The following is an 8,158-nucleotide window of genomic DNA, read 5'->3' as shown; positions in this document are numbered from 1 at the left end:
TTACTAGAGGATGATGAGAGAGGTGATTTAACAGGGACTATAAAGCAGTTGAGAGGTTAGGGAATAACCTTGTGTCCACACACAGTGTCTCCCAGATGAAAGGCTCATTACTCAAACTCCTTATCTGATTTCATCTCACTGCAATTCCATTAATTAACATCAGATAATGATTGTTTTCTCCCTTTTCTGAGTGTTGAAATGGAGGTGAGTGTGCAGCGACACCATGAATAAAGATAAGAGCATCTACATCTAAAGCCTTTCCCCTCCTCTTGGAGAGGCTGGCTGGGTCTTGAAGCAGATAAAGATAAAAGCTATAAAGATGCTAATAAAACAACTAACTTGCCAGCCACAGGGCTTGTGGCCCGGACTTTTAGAATGTGGACTAGATGGAAGAAAAAAGGAACTACAGGAGGAAAATGGTCACTTTCACTGAGGACTAATATTGAATTTTAAAATACCAATCTAATGGTGCTTCCAGAGAAAGTTCCATTAGTTTCTAAGAAGATATGCCAGGAAAATGGGATGAGCTAACAAACAATTGATATAATTAATCCTAATGAAAATTGCCGAGCCTAAGGTTAACCTAAGACACATAATTGCCACCTGGACCCAAAGGCCTTGGGGGAATTGTAATTTTATAATGTAATTACTTCTTATAATATTATGCTAAATTGGACGTATCTAAGTATGTTCTTATGGGGGCACATCTGTTGTATAGTGATAACTGAAATAGTGTGGTTATCAATATCTAAATGGTAAATGACTAAAATGATTGACATATGATATGTGCAGGTACAGGTTTATTAAACTGACGTACTAAGAGGAAAGGTGCGTAGCTCAAAGCAGTACGGGAGGACCTTTTGCCTCTCTTTATTCTTTTGGAAAAGTAGACACTTGTTTTCACTGTAGAGTGCTAAAGACCCTTTTATCGACTTAGAGATACTAGAGCAGTGGTTCCCAGCCTTCCTACTGCTGTGACCCTTTAATACAGGTCCTCATGGTTTGGTGACCCCAACCATCAAATTATCTCATTGCTACTTTGTAACTATAATTTTGCGACTATTATGAACCATAATGTAAATATCTGATATGTAGGATATCTGATATTTGACCCCTGTGAAAGGGTCGTTCACTCTTGAGTGGCATCATTGCTCAAGATTAAGAAAATACGACACACAGAACATCAAAGGGGAGCTTTGAGATTTGAAAGCCTTGTATGCAAAATGTTGAAAAAAGTAGGATGTCAAAAATGTACTACCGGAGATTATAATCACAATCCACAATACGGTGCTGTCCCACTGCAAAAGAATGCTGGTAGAGATGTGACATGAAATAGATACTGGCAAGGTATCTGAAGGTTAGAAGGGAAATCCCACAACATACAGAGGGTGTCGCAGAAAAGACAATGGGCAAAACCTAAACGTGACAGAAAGATGTTTATCTTCTTTATTAAGGGGCTGTGTTTATAATTAATGGGAATTTGCTTGTGTGTTGGCCTGGTAAACTGGTTCCTGAAGGTCACTCTAAGGAAGTGAAACACAGATTATTTAAAGTCAAGTCTCTCAAAGGATGTGTTACAACCCAATGTAGGATCATATAACTCTATGTGTAGGTCATGATAAGGTTGGCAACAGTAAAAGGTTTCTGAAAGTGAATTCAAAATCCAACAGGCAGAGGAAGTGATTGCCCACATACGATGGTGAGATGGACCACCACAGCCTTGGGTCTGCATGTGAAAACTGGGCACTGGGCACTGTGCATTTGTTCCTATCAAGCTATTGCAGGATATTTGACCATGTTGTGAACCACAAGATTTGTGAACTGGATAAACCCGTTTCATATTGTGGTGTGGCTCAACCCCAGCCAACACCTTTAATCCAAGAGCTTTCTGTAAACAGGATGAAATAAAGTCAATGGTAAGTCAGGAGGTGGAGCAAGCAGCCAGCTGACAGAGAGTGAACATAAGGAAGTGGAAGGAGGGACTCTGAGTTGAAGGGTATCTAAGATGGTCTGAAAGAGAGAGGGCTTTTTCTCTATGGGATGTCAGAGGAGTAGGAAGCCCAGCTGGGTGCTTTCTCTGCCTCTCTGAGCTAGCAGGCTTTCACCCCAGCATCTGGCTCCTGAGTCTCCATTGGTAAAATTGAACATTTGGGTTTCTTAATAAAACAAAATAAAACAAAACAAAAAAACCCACCATGCGATGCCAAAGATGCTGCTAGAAACAGCAGTTCATATTTGGTACTGCCCTATGCTATGAATTGCAGTGCTTTTTCTGCACACACAAGAGTTCTTTCCCATAGAAGTACAATGACTTAATTATAGAAAACAAAACTAATATTTTCCTATCATCATTACTCAGCAGGTAGGATTAAAAGGGTATAACTTTGGCTTGTATTATGTTTGAATGCCTGGTTTAAAAACTAGCTTTTTTTGAATTTCTGACTTGAGTTTCTCTCTCTCTCTCTCTCTCTCTCTCTCTCTCTCTCTCTCTCTCTCTCTCTCTCACACACACACACACACACACACACACACACACACACACACAGACACACACACACACACACAATTATCAAATAAATTTAGACTTTGGTTTAGTACAAAATTCCCCAATAATTTCTGAAATTGTCCTAAACACACTCCTGCCACTTCCCCTCATATGTAAAATGGAGTCCGCAGCATTTAGGGTTATAAAAATCAAATTAACCATCACTGTGAAAACTCGTGAAAATACTCTACAACCTGCAGAATCTTGTTGGTGTAAAAATTTGTGTTTATCTTTTATAAGTACTAAAGAGATATGCATACCAAAAAAGTTGTCTAAAAATGTCTTTATGATTTATTGGCAGCATATCTTTGATTAGTATCTCTATCAGGGTAGTGCAAATTTTTCTCAGATGAAAAATAGTCTCCAATGGAAAAGGCTTAGGGATCCCTAACATAGAGAACCTTAAGAATGAACCTCTGTGTGTTCTGTACAAGATGTCGCTAATGTCTAGGTATGGTGGCACACACCTGTGATTCTAGCCCAAGAAAAACTGAGGCAGAATTTCACAAGTTCCAGTTCAGGTTGGCTGTTCACTCATAAAGACCCTGTCTCAAAAAAAATAGAGAGAGAGAATATTTCTAATATCTTCAAGGAAAAGTACTGCAAGTATTTAAGAAGATAAGAATAAACTCGCCTCGGGTCTTCTGTGTACCATCTGGCAATGCTGAATTGTCATCCAGAATTCTTTCAATACATAAGGGTAAATGCATGGCATCAAACAACTTTGGCTTCACTAAATAAACTAGATAAGCCAGGGCCCCAAATCAGCTACTAAGACAATAATGATTTGGAATGATTGATAACTTTATCATACACTTTTCTTGCAATGAAACATAATTACAATAAGTTAATATTTATGAATCTCATTGAGGCTCTCAGATGAAGCAGAGTGATAAGCAACTAAATAAATATTACATAAATAAGTAATTACCCAAGCAATTAAGGCCTCTCAGATTGTGGATTGTAAATTCCAAATCACTAATTGCTTCACAAGACTTAGGGCCCCAGATGACATAGGATGTGATGCTGTTTAAAATGAAATCTACTCTCCTTTGATCTGACTTTGAAAACAAGTGGAGAGGGGAGGCATAGTGAGAGTGTGATGAAAATACATTGCATGCATGTATGAAATTTTCAAAGAACTTAAATATATTTTTATAAAAAAATAGTATAGAAAGAAGAAAATTAAGACCCCAATTTACCCCTTCCCAAAATAAATATGTATATACATGCACGTGCGTGTGTGTGTGTGTGTGTGTGTGTGTGTGTGTGTGTGTACACATTCTCAAAAACATTAGTTCTATGTAATAATATAAGATCAGGGGAATTAAGTATAATTTTTCTATTATGTATTCATAGACATCAAGTATATAAAGAGGCTCTAAAACAGATTTAAAATACTTGACAGCCACTTTAGATAGAAAGAAACCCACAGGGAATTCCTTGGACCACAGTTGCCTAAAATGCAGGTGTTCTATACTGTAAATATACAAAGGTAGTCATAAAGTCTTAATTTTAAAAATAATTTTCATATTCCATATAATATATATATATATCTTAATTTTATATAAATAGAAGGAAAACAGGCAGAAATGGTGAATGAGAAACCACATTACTAATGAAGTCTCTTTTTCATCACAGTTATAAAATTTGCAGATCTTTTGGATACAGTGGCACCCCTCCATCTGTAACCTCAAGGGTGGATTGTCACAGATTTGAGACCACTTGGTCCACATAGTAACATAGTGAGATCCTGTTTCAACACACACACACACACACACACACAGACACACCCACACCTACAACCCCACACAAACATACCCTCACACACCCACAGACACATACACACACATACACATACCACACACACACAGACACACTCACACCTACACCCCCACACACACATACCCTCACACACCCACAGACACATACATACACACACACACACACCCCACACACAGACACACCCACACCTACACCCCCACACACACATACCCTCACACTCCCACAGACACACACACACACACCCCACACACAGACACACCCACACCTACACCCCCACACAAACATACCCTCACACACCCACAGACACATACATACACACACACACATCCCACACCCACAGACACACCCACACCTACACCCCCACACACATACCCTCACACACCCACAGACACATACACACACCCAGACACACACACAGGCACACACACACAGTTTTCTGTTGCTATGATAAAACATTCGTACCAAAATCAACTTAGAAGAAGAAAAGGTTTATTTTGATTTATGGTTCTCCAGGGCTAAAGTCTGTCACAGCGAAAACAGCAGCGTGGCATGGAGGCAGAACAGGAAGGGGGCTGATCTACTTCTATCATACATAGAAGGCAGAAAGCAAACAGGAAGTGGGCTTATAAACCTTCAAAGCCTGCCCCACCGCTTCCCCCAGGAACATACCTTCCTCCAGTAAGGTTGCACCTCCTAATGTCTCCTCCACGCCCTTTCCAAGCAGCTGCACCAACTAAGACCCAGTGTTCAAATCCGTGAGCCTACGGGGGTCACTTTTTCTTGAAACCACTCCAGTAGGAGCCCTGCTAGCCATGTAATATAGAGTATACATGAGTGCCACAGGCTCTGCTGTTCACTAGAGAACAGTTTATGTCTCCCTACCTCAACTTCATTCGAATGACTTCTGGTAAAGTATCTTTATGCTGTTCCAGAATCAGGGCTTTCTTTCTAGTTCCTCGCATCATAGCTCTACCAGAATTGCTCCAACATGGATGAGTTTTGAACTTGAGCTCAGATCAAGCACTAAGAAGTGTGGCCGTATTTCTGTTCGCTTCTTCACCTCTTTTGCTTTCTAAACTACCACTTTCAGGAGTAGAGAAAAACACAAACCTTAAATAAAGAAATTTAGCTCAGATCCCAAACTGCTTGGGGCCAACAGAGATGAAAAGGTTAACGAGAGACCACCACATAAGTGCTTGTAAAAGTTTCACACTGTTGGGGCTGGAGAGATGGCTCAGCGGTTAAGAGCACAGACTGCTCTTCTAGAGGTCCTGAGTTCAATTCCCAGCAACCCATCTGTAATGGGATCTGGTACCCTCTTCTGCTGTGTCTGAAGACAGCAACAGTGTGCTCATACATGAAATAAATCTTTAAAAAAAAAAAGAAAAATCCCACACTGCTTGGTTTGAAATACTTCTCCATGTGTAACAAATCCTGTGGCCTTGAGGCGAGCCTGGCTCCTCTCCCTCTTCACGGGAGGATGAGTGTACCTACAAGGTTTTCTTCTGCGTGGGTGTTTACAGTATAAACAGTCCGGCAGTTTAAGAAATAATTTTAAGCCAGCTTTAAGTAAATCTGCGTTGGCTCTGGACAATGTTAAGCCATCTGAGACTTGTGCTTGGGGTGGGGTGGCTGTCAGGCCCGGCAAAGCAAGCAAAGATCGACTCTAGACCGAAACATGTCGTTTTAGGGAGTGGAAAGAGGAGAAGCACCCTCTCGGAAGAGCTCTGAGAGATGACAGCCACATAAAACAAGAGGCTCTAGATTTATAATTAGCTCTCATAGTTAGGAGCCCTGTGGATCTGGGCCATTTACCTAACCACTCTGAGCCTCTGTTAACATTTGAAGTGTGGTAATGACCGTTGTGGTACCCCTTGGGAAGGTCATGGAAAAGATCCCACTGGGAAAATGGCACAGGACATCTTGCACCTGTAATAAATCTTTACAGAAATCTCTACCATCTTTTCCAGGGACATAACAGAGATAATAAAAGGGAGAGAGGAGTTTAAATATTTGTAGATGTATTTACTCTACAGTAGACTATGTAGTCCATCCTGTGTCCCCAGCTTTCCTGCTAAGATAATACTAAGAGTTAGAGCTCTCATCCACATGCTTAAATGATGATTAAATATTTAATTGTCATGCTTGGAGTTAGCAGGTGACATGTCCTTGTGAGCCTACAAGTATGTTTCTGGGCGCTTAAGCTATTTGCACTGCTCTAACAGCGTATTTATAAAATAGCTATTTATTTATTTCGTAAGACTCTGGAGGCTGGGAAGCTCAAGGTCAAGTGGCCATCACATTCTGTGTCTGGTGAGCACCTGTGTGTGGATTTACTATGGACCCCTTTGCTATGTAGTCATGCCGTGGATAGGGACAAGACAACTCTCTCAAGATTCTGAGGGCTTTTTTAAATTTTATTTTAAAGATTTATTATTCATTCACTGTGAGCGCGTGTGTACGCACGTGTGTGTGTGTGTGTGTGTGTGTGTGTGTGTGTGTGTGTGTGTGTGTGTCTTGGGTGGATAGTTGCCCAAGCAGGCAATGAAAAAGTGTAAGATCCCCTTGAGCTGGAGCTTCAGGTGGCTGAGAGCTGCTTGGCATGGGTCCTGGGAACTGAGCCTAGGTCCTTTGGAAGAGGAGCAATCCTTCTGAACTGCTGGGCCATCTCTCCAGGCCCTGCTAGGACTCTTCTGTAAGGGCACGGATTCCACTCACAAGGGCTCCACTATCGTGTGCTCAACACCTCCCAAGGCTCACTGCTTCATAGAGTAGTATATTCTGAGGGGACACACATGCTCAGACCACAGCAGCACAGGGCGGCGTGCCAAAGGATAAGGAATTACTTATCATATTAGCAGTCAACAGTTACTGAAAGTTCACTTGGAGTTTGAAATATGGTACAGCTTGCCCTGTATTCTCAGTACTGGGCCAGGAAACAAGTACCATTTTTAACCTGAGAGAAAACTGGAATTAGGAGGGGTGACACTTTCTGTTTGCTGTTGCCCAAAAAGTGATTGGCAGATGGGGCTCTTCAGGGTCCAGCCGTTGGCTTGCAAGGGTTCTGAGCCAGGATTTTGTGTGGGAAAGGTTAGAGGTGGACAGGAGCTGCAAAGGTCGCAGCTTCCTTAGACCACCCCTCACACCCTGTTTATAATAGTCACTGTAGGTCCTTTCCAAATAAGACCCTCAGGATGAAACTAATTACTTGGGTGTGGAAGGTATAAGCCTCCTCCAAGTTTTTCAGGGCAAGCCCTGGAAAGAGAGAGAGAGAAGGGGGGGGGATTGGGGAAAGGAGATGGGGGAGGCTCACACAAATTCTTTCACTTGTGGGCAAACACGCAGTTAGTCCAGAGCAAAGGACAGTTTTTCGGGGAGCCTAGAAAGTGATGCTTTTAAAAGCTGTCTGCCTTGTTTTGTTTTGTTCTGTTTTGCTCCCTCTCTCCTCTCACCTGTTTGCCCTGGGAGATGAAATAGTTTTGGTTTGCAAGCTGTCACCAGGGAATGGAGCAAGACTTTGTGTAATAAACAAGAACACCTGCCAGGGCCCCCAGCAAGTCGCCAGACTGCCAAGGAAACCTGGCCTGGTGACAAGGTCCATTCAACATGACAGGGGTCACTGAAGAGTCTGGCTACTTGCTGGGGCCTCTGGCAGAACACCTATCCCAGCTCCATGAGGGACAAATGTGGCCTCCCTGTGCTGAGCCCTGCAGATCCTCTGCATATCCCCAGCCTGGGTGGTTCAGAACCTAAGAGAATAGGAATAGAGTGTGTGTGTGTGTGTGTGTGTGTGTGTGTGTGTGTGTATGTGTGTGTGTGTGTGTGTGT

Source organism: Mastomys coucha, unplaced genomic scaffold, assembly GCF_008632895.1.
Source record: "Mastomys coucha isolate ucsf_1 unplaced genomic scaffold, UCSF_Mcou_1 pScaffold21, whole genome shotgun sequence".
NCBI lineage: Eukaryota > Metazoa > Chordata > Mammalia > Rodentia > Muridae > Mastomys > Mastomys coucha.
Note: the sequence above shows the minus strand (reverse complement) of the source record.